This window comes from Anomaloglossus baeobatrachus, chromosome 4 (assembly GCF_048569485.1).
Source record: "Anomaloglossus baeobatrachus isolate aAnoBae1 chromosome 4, aAnoBae1.hap1, whole genome shotgun sequence".
Classification (NCBI taxonomy): domain Eukaryota; kingdom Metazoa; phylum Chordata; class Amphibia; order Anura; family Aromobatidae; genus Anomaloglossus; species Anomaloglossus baeobatrachus.
The window spans coordinates 646,795,214-646,813,165 of NC_134356.1; the positions used below are offsets into that span (position 1 = coordinate 646,795,214).

General features: G+C 39.2%; 1 non-coding gene across 1 annotated transcript; it reads right to left on the bottom strand.

Moving 5' to 3' along the window:
* Positions 1-1,275: 1,275 nt before the first annotated feature.
* TRNAM-CAU (transfer RNA methionine (anticodon CAU)) lies at positions 1,276-1,348 on the bottom strand. The gene has a single exon. It is a non-coding gene; the product is annotated as a tRNA-Met (tRNA).
* Positions 1,349-17,952: the final 16,604 nt, after the last annotated feature.

Below are 17,952 nucleotides of genomic sequence, written 5' to 3' on the forward strand. Positions count from 1 at the left end.
TGCTCAATACTCCATTTGAATTCATATCACAAATCATTTTTACTTTTGACTTTTAACTATTTGGTTTCAAAGGATCCAAAACCCCCTTCCTTTATATCTGACGTTTTTTGGTACTGAGTGGATACAGTTCTGGCTGTCTAGTCAAGATGGATACAAAATATCTAAAGCATAGTGCCCCGTGTGAGGATCGAACTCACGACCTTCAGATTATGAGACTGACGCACTACCTACTGCGCTAACGAGGCAAGCTTCTAGCAAGGATGTGCCAAACTTACTTACTGAAAGCAATTAAGTTCTTCTTTTTCCACATTGACAACGTCTTATGAGAGCAACACTTCCCATATGGTCTAGCGGTTAGGATTCCTGGTTTTCACCCATGCGGCCCGGGTTCGACTCTGGTATGGGAATGCTGCTTTTTCTGTACTATCTCTGACATTCAAAGGCCGACAGTTGTTTGCATAAAAAAGCAGTTCAGGTAAAATTTGCACTTTGCAGCCAAATTTGCAAAATGTTAGGGTCTTGGCACTTCATTTCCAACTCTTGCAAAACACTTTTATAGGTTTCATAGCTCAAACTATTCTCAACTATCATTTTTTACTTCAAAATGTCGAGGAACTCAAAAACTCGTATGGCCTGTCCTTTGGCCTCCAATTTCCATTCTAATCTGTAGAATTTAACAACTGAATGGCAAATTTCTCAAGCTCCCCAGTCAAAAAAAAAGGAGTGAACTGTACCCTATCTGAGGGAAAACCTCATAATCATCAGAATAAGCCCCTAGCTCCTAACTACTGTTCAAATGAGTCAAGTTTAAACTGTTGAAAGGAAAAAGTTTTTTAATCAAAGCAACACTCTTTTTTTTTTTTTTTTTTTTTTTTTACGCCTCTTATTTTTTCTGTGACTCTTTGGGTTATCCCATTTGACCAAGCAACCAGTATTCTTAGTTTACTGGTTCGATTCCTGCTATGGGATTGCCACTTTTTCTGTAATAAGTCACGCATTGAAAGGTCGACACAAGCCATGCATGCAGTCAGTCTAGCTTGGATTTGCTCTTTGCTTCAAAAAATGCTGACCACAATAGATTTTGGACATTCATACCATTCTTTTGCTCAATACTCCATTTGAATTCATATCACAAATCATTTTTACTTTTGACTTTTAACTATTTGGTTTCAAAGGATCCAAAACCCCCTTCCTTTATATCTGACGTTTTTTGGTACTGAGTGGATACAGTTCTGGCTGTCTAGTCAAGATGGAGACAAAATATCTAAAGCATAGTGCCCCGTGTGAGGATCGAACTCACGACCTTCAGATTATGAGACTGACGCGCTACCTACTGCGCTAACGAGGCAAGCTTCTAGCAAGGATGTGCCAAACTTACTTACTGAAAGCAATTAAGTTCTTCTTTTTCCACATTGACAACGTCTTATGAGAACAACACTTCCCATATGGTCTAGCGGTTAGGATTCCTGGTTTTCACCCAGGCGGCCCGGGTTCGACTCCCGGTATGGGAATGCTGCTTTTTCTGTACTATCTCTGACATTCAAAGGCCGACAGTTGTTTGCATAAAAAAGCAGTTCAGGTAAAATTTGCACTTTGCAGCCAAAGTTGCAAAACGTTAGGGTCTTGGCACTTCATTTCCAACTCTTGCACAACACTTTTATAGGTTTCATAGCTCAAACTATTCTCAACTATCATTTTTTACTTCAAAACGTCGAGGAACTCAAAAACTCGTATGGCCTGTCCTTTGGCCTCCAATTTCCATTCTAATCTGTAGAATTTAACAACTGAATGACTGAATGGCAAATTTCTCAAGCTCCCCAGTCAAAAAAAAAGGAGTGAACTGTACCCTATCTGAGGGAAAACCTCATAATCATCAGAATAAGCCACTAGCTCCTAACTACTGTTCAAATGAGTCAAGTTTAAACTGTTGAAAGGAAAAAGTTTTTTAATCAAAGCAACACTCTATTTCTTTTTTTTTTTTTTTTTTTTTTTACGCCTCTTATTTTTTCTGTGACTCTTTGGGTTATCCCATTTGACCAAGCAACCAGTATTCTTAGTTTACTGGTTCGATTCCTGCTATGGGATTGCCACTTTTTCTGTAATAAGTCACGCATTGAAAGGTCGACACAAGCCATGCATACAGTCAGTCTAGCTTGGATTTGCTCTTTGCTTCAAAAAATGCTGACCACAATAGATTTTGGACATTCATACCCTTCTTTTGCTCAATACTCCATTTGAATTCATATCACAAATCATTTTTACTTTTGACTTTTAACTATTTGGTTTCAAAGGATCCAAAACCCCCTTCCTTTATATCTGACGTTTTTTGGTACTGAGTGGATACAGTTCTGGCTGTCTAGTCAAGATGGAGACAAAATATCTAAAGCATAGTGCCCCGTGTGAGGATCGAACTCACGACCTTCAGATTATGAGACTGACGCACTACCTACTGCGCTAACGAGGCAAGCTTCTAGCAAGGATGTGCCAAACTTACTTACTGAAAGCAATTAAGTTCTTCTTTTTCCACATTGACAACGTCTTATGAGAACAACACTTCCCATATGGTCTAGCGGTTAGGATTCCTGGTTTTCACCCAGGCGGCCCGGGTTCGACTCTGGTATGGGAATGCTGCTTTTTCTGTACTATCTCTGACATTCAAAGGCCGACAGTTGTTTGCATAAAAAAGCAGTTCAGGTAAAATTTGCACTTTGCAGCCAAATTTGCAAAATGTTAGGGTCTTGGCACTTCATTTCCAACTCTTGCACAACACTTTTATAGGTTTCATAGCTCAAACTATTCTCAACTATCATTTTTTACTTCAAAATGTCGAGGAACTCAAAAACTCGTATGGCCTGTCCTTTGGCCTCCAATTTCCATTCTAATCTGTAGAATTTAACAACTGAATGGCAAATTTCTCAAGCTCCCCAGTCAAAAAAAAAGGAGTGAACTGTAGCCTATCTGAGGGAAAACCTCATAATCATCAGAATAAGCCACTAGCTCCTAACTACTGTTCAAATGAGTCAAGTTTAAACTGTTGAAAGGAAAAAGTTTTTTAATCAAAGCAACACTCTTTTTTTTTTTTTTTTTACGCCTCTCATTTTTTCTGTGACTCTTTGGGTTATCCCATTTGACCAAGCAACCAGTATTCTTAGTTTACTGGTTCGATTCCTGCTATGGGATTGCCACTTTTTCTGTAATAAGTCACGCATTGAAAGGTCGACACAAGCCATGCATACAGTCAGTCTAGCTTGGATTTGCTCTTTGCAGCAAAAAATGCTGACCACAATACATTTTGGACATTCATACCATTCTTTTGCTCAATACTCCATTTGAATTCATATCACAAATAATTTTTACTTTTGACTTTTAACTATTTGGTTTCAAAGGATCCAAAACCCCCTTCCTTTATATCTGACGTTTTTTGGTACTGAGTGGATACAGTTCTGGCTGTCTAGTCAAGATGGAGACAAAATATCTAAAGCATAGTGCCCCGTGTGAGGATCGAACTCACGACCTTCAGATTATGAGACTGACGCACTACCTACTGCGCTAACGAGGCAAGCTTCTAGCAAGGATGTGCCAAACTTACTTACTGAAAGCAATTAAGTTCTTCTTTTTCCACATTGATAACGTCTTATGAGAACAACACTTCCCATATGTTCTAGCGGTTAGGATTCCTGGTTTTCACCCAGGCGGCCCGGGTTCGACTCCTGGTATGGGAATGCTGCTTTTTCTGTACTATCTCTGACATTCAAAGGCCGACAGTTGTTTGCATAAAAAAGCAGTTCAGGTAAAATTTGCACTTTGCAGCCAAATTTGCAAAACGTTAGGGTCTTGGCACTTCATTTCCAACTCTTGAACAACACTTTTATAGGTTTCATAGCTCAAACTATTCTCAACTATCATTTTTTACTTCAAAATGTCGAGGAACTCAAAAACTCGTATGGCCTGTCCTTTGGCCTCCAATTTCCATTCTAATCTGTAGAATTTAACAACTGAATGGCAAATTTCTCAAGCTCCCCAGTCAAAAAAAAAAGGAGTGAACTGTAGCCTATCTGAGGGAAAACCTCATAATCATCAGAATAAGCCACTAGCTCCTAACTACTGTTCAAATGAGTCAAGTTTAAACTGTTGAAAGGAAAAAGTTTTTTAATCAAAGCAACACTCTTTTTTTTTTTTTTTTTTTTTTTACGCCTCTCATTTTTTCTGTGACTCTTTGGGTTATCCCATTTGACCAAGCAACCAGTATTCTTAGTTTACTGGTTCGATTCCTGCTATGGGATTGCCACTTTTTCTGTAATAAGTCACGCATTGAAAGGTCGACACAAGCCATGCATACAGTCAGTCTAGCTTGGATTTGCTCTTTGCTTCAAAAAATGCTGACCACAATAGATTTTGGACATTCATACCATTCTTTTGCTCAATACTCCATTTGAATTCATATCACAAATCATTTTTACTTTTGACTTTTAACTATTTGGTTTCAAAGGATCCAAAACCCCCTTCCTTTATATCTGACGTTTTTTGGTACTGAGTGGATACAGTTCTGGCTGTCTAGTCAAGATGGAGACAAAATATCTAAAGCATAGTGCCCCGTGTGAGGATCGAACTCACGACCTTCAGATTATGAGACTGACGCACTACCTACTGCGCTAACGAGGCAAGCTTCTAGCAAGGATGTGCCAAACTTACTTACTGAAAGCAATTAAGTTCTTCTTTTTCCACATTGATAACGTCTTATGAGAACAACACTTCCCATATGGTCTAGCGGTTAGGATTCCTGGTTTTCACCCAGGCGGCCCGGGTTCGACTCCTGGTATGGGAATGCTGCTTTTTCTGTACTATCTCTGACATTCAAAGGCCGACAGTTGTTTGCATAAAAAAGCAGTTCAGGTAAAATTTGCACTTTGCAGCCAAATTTGCAAAACGTTAGGGTCTTGGCACTTCATTTCCAACTCTTGCACAACACTTTTATAGGTTTCATAGCTCAAACTATTCTCAACTATCATTTTTTACTTCAAAATGTCGAGGAACTCAAAAACTCGTATGGCCTGTCCTTTGGCCTCCAATGTCCATTCTAATCTGTAGAATTTAACAACTGAATGGCAAATTTCTCAAGCTCCCCAGTCAAAAAAAAAGGAGTGAACTGTAGCCTATCTGAGGGAAAACCTCATAATCATCAGAATAAGCCACTAGCTCCTAACTACTGTTCAAATGAGTCAAGTTTAAACTGTTGAAAGGAAAAAGTTTTTTAATCAAAGCAACACTCTTTTTTTTTTTTTTACGCCTCTCATTTTTTCTGTGACTCTTTGGGTTATCCCATTTGACCAAGCAACCAGTATTCTTAGTTTACTGGTTCGATTCCTGCTATGGGATTGCCACTTTTTCTGTAATAAGTCACGCATTGAAAGGTCGACACAAGCCATGCATACAGTCAGTCTAGCTTGGATTTGCTCTTTGCAGCAAAAAATGCTGACCACAATAGATTTTGGACATTCATACCATTCTTTTGCTCAATACTCCATTTGAATTCATATCACAAATCATTTTTACTTTTGACTTTTAACTATTTGGTTTCAAAGGATCCAAAACCCCCTTCCTTTATATCTGACGTTTTTTGGTACTGAGTGGATACAGTTCTGGCTGTCTAGTCAAGATGGAGACAAAATATCTAAAGCATAGTGCCCCGTGTGAGGATCGAACTCACGACCTTCAGATTATGAGACTGACGCACTACCTACTGCGCTAACGAGGCAAGCTTCTAGCAAGGATGTGCCAAACTTACTTACTGAAAGCAAATAAGTTCTTCTTTTTCCACATTGACAACGTCTTATGAGAACAACACTTCCCATATGGTCTAGCGGTTAGGATTCCTGGTTTTCACCCATGCGGCCCGGGTTCGACTCCCGGTATGGGAATGCTGCTTTTTCTGTACTATCTCTGACATTCAAAGGCCGACAGTTGTTTGCATAAAAAAGCAGTTCACGTAAAATTTGCACTTTGCAGCCAAATTTGCAAAATGTTAGGGTCTTGGCACTTCATTTCCAACTCTTGCACAACACTTTTATAGGTTTCATAGCTCAAACTATTCTCAACTATCATTTTTTACTTCAAAATGTCGAGGAACTCAAAAACTCGTATGGCCTGTCCTTTGGCCTCCAATTTCCATTCTAATCTGTAGAATTTAACAACTGAATGGCAAATTTCTCAAGCTCCCCAGTCAAAAAAAAAGGAGTGAACTGTAGCCTATCTGAGGGAAAACCTCATAATCATCAGAATAAGCCACTAGCTCCTAACTACTGTTCAAATGAGTCAAGTTTAAACTGTTGAAAGGAAAAAGTTTTTTAATCAAAGCAACACTCTTTTTTTTTTTTTTTTTACGCCTCTCATTTTTTCTGTGACTCTTTGGGTTATCCCATTTGACCAAGCAACCAGTATTCTTAGTTTACTGGTTCGATTCCTGCTATGGGATTGCCACTTTTTCTGTAATAAGTCACGCATTGAAAGGTCGACACAAGCCATGCATACAGTCAGTCTAGCTTGGATTTGCTCTTTGCAGCAAAAAATGCTGACCACAATAGATTTTGGACATTCATACCATTCTTTTGCTCAATACTCCATTTGAATTCATATCACAAATAATTTTTACTTTTGACTTTTAACTATTTGGTTTCAAAGGATCCAAAACCCCCTTCCTTTATATCTGACGTTTTTTGGTACTGAGTGGATACAGTTCTGGCTGTCTAGTCAAGATGGAGACAAAATATCTAAAGCATAGTGCCCCGTGTGAGGATCGAACTCACGACCTTCAGATTATGAGACTGACGCACTACCTACTGCGCTAACGAGGCAAGCTTCTAGCAAGGATGTGCCAAACTTACTTACTGAAAGCAATTAAGTTCTTCTTTTTCCACATTGATAACGTCTTATGAGAACAACACTTCCCATATGGTCTAGCGGTTAGGATTCCTGGTTTTCACCCAGGCGGCCCGGGTTCGACTCCTGGTATGGGAATGCTGCTTTTTCTGTACTATCTCTGACATTCAAAGGCCGACAGTTGTTTGCATAAAAAAGCAGTTCAGGTAAAATTTGCACTTTGCAGCCAAATTTGCAAAACGTTAGGGTCTTGGCACTTCATTTCCAACTCTTGCACAACACTTTTATAGGTTTCATAGCTCAAACTATTCTCAACTATCATTTTTTACTTCAAAATGTCGAGGAACTCAAAAACTCGTATGGCCTGTCCTTTGGCCTCCAATTTCCATTCTAATCTGTAGAATTTAACAACTGAATGGCAAATTTCTCAAGCTCCCCAGTCAAAAAAAAAGGAGTGAACTGTAGCCTATCTGAGGGAAAACCTCATAATCATCAGAATAAGCCACTAGCTCCTAACTACTGTTCAAATGAGTCAAGTTTAAACTGTTGAAAGGAAAAAGTTTTTTAATCAAAGCAACACTCTTTTTTTTTTTTTTACGCCTCTCATTTTTTCTGTGACTCTTTGGGTTATCCCATTTGACCAAGCAACCAGTATTCTTAGTTTACTGGTTCGATTCCTGCTATGGGATTGCCACTTTTTCTGTAATAAGTCACGCATTGAAAGGTCGACACAAGCCATGCATACAGTCAGTCTAGCTTGGATTTGCTCTTTGCAGCAAAAAATGCTGACCACAATAGATTTTGGACATTCATACCATTCTTTTGCTCAATACTCCATTTGAATTCATATCACAAATCATTTTTACTTTTGACTTTTAACTATTTGGTTTCAAAGGATCCAAAACCCCCTTCCTTTATATCTGACGTTTTTTGGTACTGAGTGGATACAGTTCTGGCTGTCTAGTCAAGATGGAGACAAAATATCTAAAGCATAGTGCCCCGTGTGAGGATCGAACTCACGACCTTCAGATTATGAGACTGATGCACTACCTACTGCGCTAACGAGGCAAGCTTCTAGCAAGGATGTGCCAAACTTACTTACTGAAAGCAATTAAGTTCTTCTTTTTCCACATTGACAACGTCTTATGAGAACAACACTTCCCATATGGTCTAGCGGTTAGGATTCCTGGTTTTCACCCATGCGGCCCGGGTTCGACTCTGGTATGGGAATGCTGCTTTTTCTGTACTATCTCTGACATTCAAAGGCCGACAGTTGTTTGCATAAAAAAGCAGTTCAGGTAAAATTTGCACTTTGCAGCCAAATTTGCAAAATGTTAGGGTCTTGGCACTTCATTTCCAACTCTTGCACAACACTTTTATAGGTTTCATAGCTCAAACTATTCTCAACTATCATTTTTTACTTCAAAATGTCGAGGAACTCAAAAACTCGTATGGCCTGTCCTTTGGCCTCCAATTTCCATTCTAATCTGTAGAATTTAACAACTGAATGGCAAATTTCTCAAGCTCCCCAGTCAAAAAAAAAGGAGTGAACTGTAGCCTATCTGAGGGAAAACCTCATAATCATCAGAATAAGCCACTAGCTCCTAACTACTGTTCAAATGAGTCAAGTTTAAACTGTTGAAAGGAAAAAGTTTTTTAATCAAAGCAACACTCTTTTTTTTTTTTTTTTACGCCTCTCATTTTTTCTGTGACTCTTTGGGTTATCCCATTTGACCAAGCAACCAGTATTCTTAGTTTACTGGTTCGATTCCTGCTATGGGATTGCCACTTTTTCTGTAATAAGTCACGCATTGAAAGGTCGACACAAGCCATGCATACAGTCAGTCTAGCTTGGATTTGCTCTTTGCAGCAAAAAATGCTGACCACAATAGATTTTGGACATTCATACCATTCTTTTGCTCAATACTCCATTTGAATTCATATCACAAATCATTTTTACTTTTGACTTTTAACTATTTGGTTTCAAAGGATCCAAAACCCCCTTCCTTTATATCTGACGTTTTTTGGTACTGAGTGGATACAGTTCTGGCTGTCTAGTCAAGATGGAGACAAAATATCTAAAGCATAGTGCCCCGTGTGAGGATCGAACTCACGACCTTCAGATTATGAGACTGATGCACTACCTACTGCGCTAACGAGGCAAGCTTCTAGCAAGGATGTGCCAAACTTACTTACTGAAAGCAATTAAGTTCTTCTTTTTCCACATTGACAACGTCTTATGAGAACAACACTTCCCATATGGTCTAGCGGTTAGGATTCCTGGTTTTCACCCATGCGGCCCGGGTTCGACTCTGGTATGGGAATGCTGCTTTTTCTGTACTATCTCTGACATTCAAAGGCCGACAGTTGTTTGCATAAAAAAGCAGTTCAGGTAAAATTTGCACTTTGCAGCCAAATTTGCAAAATGTTAGGGTCTTGGCACTTCATTTCCAACTCTTGCACAACACTTTTATAGGTTTCATAGCTCAAACTATTCTCAACTATCATTTTTTACTTCAAAATGTCGAGGAACTCAAAAACTCGTATGGCCTGTCCTTTGGCCTCCAATTTCCATTCTAATCTGTAGAATTTAACAACTGAATGGCAAATTTCTCAAGCTCCCCAGTCAAAAAAAAAGGAGTGAACTGTACCCTATCTGAGGGAAAACCTCATAATCATCAGAATAAGCCACTAGCTCCTAACTACTGTTCAAATGAGTCAAGTTTAAACTGTTGAAAGGAAAAAGTTTTTTAATCAAAGCAACACTCTTTTTTTTTTTTTTTACGCCTCTCATTTTTTCTGTGACTCTTTGGGTTATCCCATTTGACCAAGCAACCAGTATTCTTAGTTTACTGGTTCGATTCCTGCTATGGGATTGCCACTTTTTCTGTAATAAGTCATGCATTGAAAGGTCGACACAAGCCATGCATACAGTCAGTCTAGCTTGGATTTGCTCTTTGCAGCAAAAAATGCTGACCACAATAGATTTTGGACATTCATACCATTCTTTTGCTCAATACTCCATTTGAATTCATATCACAAATCATTTTTACTTTTGACTTTTAACTATTTGGTTTCAAAGGATCCAAAACCCCCTTCCTTTATATCTGACGTTTTTTGGTACTGAGTGGATACAGTTCTGGCTGTCTAGTCAAGATGGAGACAAAATATCTAAAGCATAGTGCCCCGTGTGAGGATCGAACTCACGACCTTCAGATTATGAGACTGATGCACTACCTACTGCGCTAACGAGGCAAGCTTCTAGCAAGGATGTGCCAAACTTACTTACTGAAAGCAATTAAGTTCTTCTTTTTCCACATTGACAACGTCTTATGAGAACAACACTTCCCATATGGTCTAGCGGTTAGGATTCCTGGTTTTCACCCATGCGGCCCGGGTTCGACTCTGGTATGGGAATGCTGCTTTTTCTGTACTATCTCTGACATTCAAAGGCCGACAGTTGTTTGCATAAAAAAGCAGTTCAGGTAAAATTTGCACTTTGCAGCCAAATTTGCAAAATGTTAGGGTCTTGGCACTTCATTTCCAACTCTTGCACAACACTTTTATAGGTTTCATAGCTCAAACTATTCTCAACTATCATTTTTTACTTCAAAATGTCGAGGAACTCAAAAACTCGTATGGCCTGTCCTTTGGCCTCCAATTTCCATTCTAATCTGTAGAATTTAACAACTGAATGGCAAATTTCTCAAGCTCCCCAGTCAAAAAAAAAGGAGTGAACTGTACCCTATCTGAGGGAAAACCTCATAATCATCAGAATAAGCCACTAGCTCCTAACTACTGTTCAAATGAGTCAAGTTTAAACTGTTGAAAGGAAAAAGTTTTTTAATCAAAGCAACACTCTTTTTTTTTTTTTTTTTTTTTTTTTTTTTTTTTTTTTTTTTACGCCTCTTATTTTTTCTGTGACTCTTTGGGTTATCCCATTTGACCAAGCAACCAGTATTCTTAGTTTACTGGTTCGATTCCTGCTATGGGATTGCCACTTTTTCTGTAATAAGTCACGCATTGAAAGGTCGACACAAGCCATGCATACAGTCAGTCTAGCTTGGATTTGTTCTTTGCTTCAAAAAATGCTGACCACAATAGATTTTGGACATTCATACCATTCTTTTGCTCAATACTCCATTTGAATTCATATCACAAATCATTTTTACTTTTGACTTTTAACTATTTGGTTTCAAAGGATCCAAAACCCCCTTCCTTTATATCTGACGTTTTTTGGTACTGAGTGGATACAGTTCTGGCTGTCTAGTCAAGATGGAGACAAAATATCTAAAGCATAGTGCCCCGTGTGAGGATCGAACTCACGACCTTCAGATTATGAGACTGATGCACTACCTACTGCGCTAACGAGGCAAGCTTCTAGCAAGGATGTGCCAAACTTACTTACTGAAAGCAATTAAGTTCTTCTTTTTCCACATTGACAACGTCTTATGAGAACAACACTTCCCATATGGTCTAGCGGTTAGGATTCCTGGTTTTCACCCATGCGGCCCGGGTTCGACTCTGGTATGGGAATGCTGCTTTTTCTGTACTATCTCTGACATTCAAAGGCCGACAGTTGTTTGCATAAAAAAGCAGTTCAGGTAAAATTTGCACTTTGCAGCCAAATTTGCAAAATGTTAGGGTCTTGGCACTTCATTTCCAACTCTTGCACAACACTTTTATAGGTTTCATAGCTCAAACTATTCTCAACTATCATTTTTTACTTCAAAATGTCGAGGAACTCAAAAACTCGTATGGCCTGTCCTTTGGCCTCCAATTTCCATTCTAATCTGTAGAATTTAACAACTGAATGGCAAATTTCTCAAGCTCCCCAGTCAAAAAAAAAGGAGTGAACTGTAGCCTATCTGAGGGAAAACCTCATAATCATCAGAATAAGCCACTAGCTCCTAACTACTGTTCAAATGAGTCAAGTTTAAACTGTTGAAAGGAAAAAGTTTTTTAATCAAAGCAACACTCTTTTTTTTTTTTTTTTACGCCTCTCATTTTTTCTGTGACTCTTTGGGTTATCCCATTTGACCAAGCAACCAGTATTCTTAGTTTACTGGTTCAATTCCTGCTATGGGATTGCCACTTTTTCTGTAATAAGTCACGCATTGAAAGGTCGACACAAGCCATGCATACAGTCAGTCTAGCTTGGATTTGCTCTTTGCAGCAAAAAATGCTGACCACAATAGATTTTGGACATTCATACCATTCTTTTGCTCAATACTCCATTTGAATTCATATCACAAATCATTTTTACTTTTGACTTTTAACTATTTGGTTTCAAAGGATCCAAAACCCCCTTCCTTTATATCTGACGTTTTTTGGTACTGAGTGGATACAGTTCTGGCTGTCTAGTCAAGATGGAGACAAAATATCTAAAGCATAGTGCCCCGTGTGAGGATCGAACTCACGACCTTCAGATTATGAGACTGATGCACTACCTACTGCGCTAACGAGGCAAGCTTCTAGCAAGGATGTGCCAAACTTACTTACTGAAAGCAATTAAGTTCTTCTTTTTTCACATTGACAACGTCTTATGAGAACAACACTTCCCATATGGTCTAGCGGTTAGGATTCCTGGTTTTCACCCATGCGGCCCGGGTTCGACTCTGGTATGGGAATGCTGCTTTTTCTGTACTATCTCTGACATTCAAAGGCCGACAGTTGTTTGCATAAAAAAGCAGTTCAGGTAAAATTTGCACTTTGCAGCCAAATTTGCAAAATGTTAGGGTCTTGGCACTTCATTTCCAACTCTTGCACAACACTTTTATAGGTTTCATAGCTCAAACTATTCTCAACTATCATTTTTTACTTCAAAATGTCGAGGAACTCAAAAACTCGTTTGGCCTGTCCTTTGGCCTCCAATTTCCATTCTAATCTGTAGAATTTAACAACTGAATGGCAAATTTCTCAAGCTCCCCAGTCAAAAAAAAAGGAGTGAACTGTACCCTATCTGAGGGAAAACCTCATAATCATCAGAATAAGCCACTAGCTCCTAACTACTGTTCAAATGAGTCAAGTTTAAACTGTTGAAAGGAAAAAGTTTTTTAATCAAAGCAACACTCTTTTTTTTTTTTTTTTTTTTTTTTTTTTTACGCCTCTTATTTTTTCTGTGACTCTTTGGGTTATCCCATTTGACCAAGCAACCAGTATTCTTAGTTTACTGGTTCGATTCCTGCTATGGGATTGCCACTTTTTCTGTAATAAGTCACGCATTGAAAGGTCGACACAAGCCATGCATACAGTCAGTCTAGCTTGGATTTGCTCTTTGCTTCAAAAAATGCTGACCACAATAGATTTTGGACATTCATACCATTCTTTTGCTCAATACTCCATTTGAATTCATATCACAAATCATTTTTACTTTTGACTTTTAACTATTTGGTTTCAAAGGATCCAAAACCCCCTTCCTTTATATCTGACGTTTTTTGGTACTGAGTGGATACAGTTCTGGCTGTCTAGTCAAGATGGAGACAAAATATCTAAAGCATAGTGCCCCGTGTGAGGATCGAACTCACGACCTTCAGATTATGAGACTGATGCACTACCTACTGCGCTAACGAGGCAAGCTTCTAGCAAGGATGTGCCAAACTTACTTACTGAAAGCAATTAAGTTCTTCTTTTTCCACATTGACAACGTCTTATGAGAACAACACTTCCCATATGGTCTAGCGGTTAGGATTCCTGGTTTTCACCCATGCGGCCCGGGTTCGACTCTGGTATGGGAATGCTGCTTTTTCTGTACTATCTCTGACATTCAAAGGCCGACAGTTGTTTGCATAAAAAAGCAGTTCAGGTAAAATTTGCACTTTGCAGCCAAATTTGCAAAATGTTAGGGTCTTGGCACTTCATTTCCAACTCTTGCACAACACTTTTATAGGTTTCATAGCTCAAACTATTCTCAACTATCATTTTTTACTTCAAAATGTCGAGGAACTCAAAAACTCGTATGGCCTGTCCTTTGGCCTCCAATTTCCATTCTAATCTGTAGAATTTAACAACTGAATGGCAAATTTCTCAAGCTCCCCAGTCAAAAAAAAAGGAGTGAACTGTAGCCTATCTGAGGGAAAACCTCATAATCATCAGAATAAGCCACTAGCTCCTAACTACTGTTCAAATGAGTCAAGTTTAAACTGTTGAAAGGAAAAAGTTTTTTAATCAAAGCAACACTCTTTTTTTTTTTTTTTTTTTTTTTTTTTTTTTTACGCCTCTCATTTTTTCTGTGACTCTTTGGGTTATCCCATTTGACCAAGCAACCAGTATTCTTAGTTTACTGGTTCGATTCCTGCTATGGGATTGCCACTTTTTCTGTAATAAGTCACGCATTGAAAGGTCGACACAAGCCATGCATACAGTCAGTCTAGCTTGGATTTGCTCTTTGCAGCAAAAAATGCTGACCACAATAGATTTTGGACATTCATACCATTCTTTTGCTCAATACTCCATTTGAATTCATATCACAAATAATTTTTACTTTTGACTTTTAACTATTTGGTTTCAAAGGATCCAAAACCCCCTTCCTTTATATCTGACGTTTTTTGGTACTGAGTGGATACAGTTCTGGCTGTCTAGTCAAGATGGAGACAAAATATCTAAAGCATAGTGCCCCGTGTGAGGATCAAACTCACGACCTTCAGATTATGAGACTGACGCACTACCTACTGCGCTAACGAGGCAAGCTTCTAGCAAGGATGTGCCAAACTTACTTACTGAAAGCAATTAAGTTCTTCTTTTTCCACATTGATAACGTCTTATGAGAACAACACTTCCCATATGGTCTAGCGGTTAGGATTCCTGGTTTTCACCCATGCGGCCCGGGTTCGACTCTGGTATGGGAATGCTGCTTTTTCTGTACTATCTCTGACATTCAAAGGCCGACAGTTGTTTGCATAAAAAAGCAGTTCAGGTAAAATTTGCACTTTGCAGCCAAATTTGCAAAACGTTAGGGTCTTGGCACTTCATTTCCAACTCTTGCACAACACTTTTATAGGTTTCATAGCTCAAACTATTCTCAACTATCATTTTTTACTTCAAAATGTCGAGGAACTCAAAAACTCGTATGGCCTGTCCTTTGGCCTCCAATTTCCATTCTAATCTGTAGAATTTAACAACTGAATGGCAAATTTCTCAAGCTCCCCAGTCAAAAAAAAAGGAGTGAACTGTAGCCTATCTGAGGGAAAACCTCATAATCATCAGAATAAGCCACTAGCTCCTAACTACTGTTCAAATGAGTCAAGTTTAAACTGTTGAAAGGAAAAAGTTTTTTAATCAAAGCAACACTCTTTTTTTTTTTTTTTTTTTTTTTTTTTTTTTTTTTTTTTTTTACGCCTCTCATTTTTTCTGTGACTCTTTGGGTTATCCCATTTGACCAAGCAACCAGTATTCTTAGTTTACTGGTTCGATTCCTGCTATGGGATTGCCACTTTTTCTGTAATAAGTCACGCATTGAAAGGTCGACACAAGCCATGCATACAGTCAGTCTAGCTTGGATTTGCTCTTTGCAGCAAAAAATGCTGACCACAATAGATTTTGGACATTCATACCATTCTTTTGCTCAATACTCCATTTGAATTCATATCACAAATAATTTTTACTTTTGACTTTTAACTATTTGGTTTCAAAAGATCCAAAACCCCCTTCCTTTATATCTGACGTTTTTTGGTACTGAGTGGATACAGTTCTGGCTGTCTAGTCAAGATGGAGACAAAATATCTAAAGCATAGTGCCCCGTGTGAGGATCAAACTCACGACCTTCAGATTATGAGACTGACGCACTACCTACTGCGCTAACGAGGCAAGCTTCTAGCAAGGATGTGCCAAACTTACTTACTGAAAGCAATTAAGTTCTTCTTTTTCCACATTGATATTGTCTTATGAGAACAACACTTCCCATATGGTCTAGCGGTTAGGATTCCTGGTTTTCACCCATGCGGCCCGGGTTCGACTCTGGTATGGGAATGCTGCTTTTTCTGTACTATCTCTGACATTCAAAGGCCGACAGTTGTTTGCATAAAAAAGCAGTTCAGGTAAAATTTGCACTTTGCAGCCAAATTTGCAAAATTTTAGGGTCTTGGCACTTCATTTCCAACTCTTGCACAACACTTTTATAGGTTTCATAGCTCAAACTATTCTCAACTATCATTTTTTACTTCAAAATGTCGAGGAACTCAAAAACTCGTATGGCCTGTCCTTTGGCCTCCAATTTCCATTCTAATCTGTAGAATTTAACAACTGAATGGCAAATTTCTCAAGCTCCCCAGTCAAAAAAAAAGGAGTGAACTGTAGCCTATCTGAGGGAAAACCTCATAATCATCAGAATAAGCCACTAGCTCCTAACTACTGTTCAAATGAGTCAAGTTTAAACTGTTGAAAGGAAAAAGTTTTTTAATCAAAGCAACACTCTTTTTTTTTTTTTTTTTTTTTTTTTTTACGCCTCTCATTTTTTCTGTGACTCTTTGGGTTATCCCATTTGACCAAGCAACCAGTATTCTTAGTTTACTGGTTCGATTCCTGCTATGGGATTGCCACTTTTTCTGTAATAAGTCACGCATTGAAAGGTCGACACAAGCCATGCATACAGTCAGTCTAGCTTGGATTTGCTCTTTGCTTCAAAAAATGCTGACCACAATAGATTTTGGACATTCATACCATTCTTTTGCTCAATACTCCATTTGAATTCATATCACAAATCATTTTTACTTTTGACTTTTAACTATTTGGTTTCAAAGGATCCAAAACCCCCTTCCTTTATATCTGACGTTTTTTGGTACTGAGTGGATACAGTTCTGGCTGTCTAGTCAAGATGGAGACAAAATATCTAAAGCATAGTGCCCCGTGTGAGGATCGAACTCACGACCTTCAGATTATGAGACTGACGCACTACCTACTGCGCTAACGAGGCAAGCTTCTAGCAAGGATTAGAGATGAGCGAACCGGTCGCGGTTCGGCTCGAGGTTGGTTCGCCGAACGGACCTCCCGTTCGAGTTCGGTTCGTCGAACGTTCGACGAACCGAACTCGAACTGCATAGGAAACAATGGCAGGCAATCACAAACACAGAAAAACACCTAGAAAACACCCTCAAAGGTGTCCTAAAGGTGACAAACAACTCAAACACATTGGAAAGTGACAAGGACATATACTCATGCGAAAACAAAACAGCTGGACAAGGAAAAAGAGGAGGACACACAGATATAGGCATGGCACGCCCTTCTAAAATCATGTAAAACACCGCAAGGTGACTCCAAGCGGAGTCTCCCTTTTTTCCAAAAATTGGGCCACCCACACACCCACCCCTTCAGTGGCAGCACTTGTGCCCCAGTTGTACACTTCACAGCTACATTTGCATCAAGCACATTCAAAAATACGCCATTCTTATCCGTCCCCAGGATGACACCGGGGTAGGTAGCAAAGTCTTTCCTGATCCCAGCTCTGTTCATCTTGGCTTCTTTTAAAAACACAGCAAGCAAGGGTTACTCCAAGCGGAGTCTCCCTTTTTTCCAAAAATTGGGCCACACAGACACCCACCCCATCAGTGGCAGCACTTGGGCCCTAGTTGCAAACAGGATGTTTTGATTTGCATCAAGCACATTCAAAAATACGCCATTCTTATCCGTCCCCAGGATGACACCGGGGTACGTAGATAAAGTCTTTGCTGATCCATGACTTGTTCATCTTGGCTTCTTTTAAAAACAATGTAAGCAAGGGTTACTCCAAGCGGAGTCTCCCTTTTTTTCCAAAAATTGGGCCACACAGACACCCACCCCATCAGTGGCAGCACTTGGGCCCTAGTTGCAAACAGGATGTTTTGATTTGCATCAAGCACATTCAAAAATACGCCATTCTTATCCGTCCCCAGGATGACACCGGGGTAGGTAGCAAAGTCTTTCCTGATCCCAGCTCTGTTCATCTTGGCTTCTTTTAAAAACACAGCAAGCAAGGGTTACTCCAAGCGGAGTCTCCCTTTTTTCCAAAAATTGGGCCCACACACCCCCACCCCTTCAGTGGCAGCAGTTGTGCCCCAGTTGTACACTTCACAGCTAGATTTGCATCAAGCACATTCAAAAATA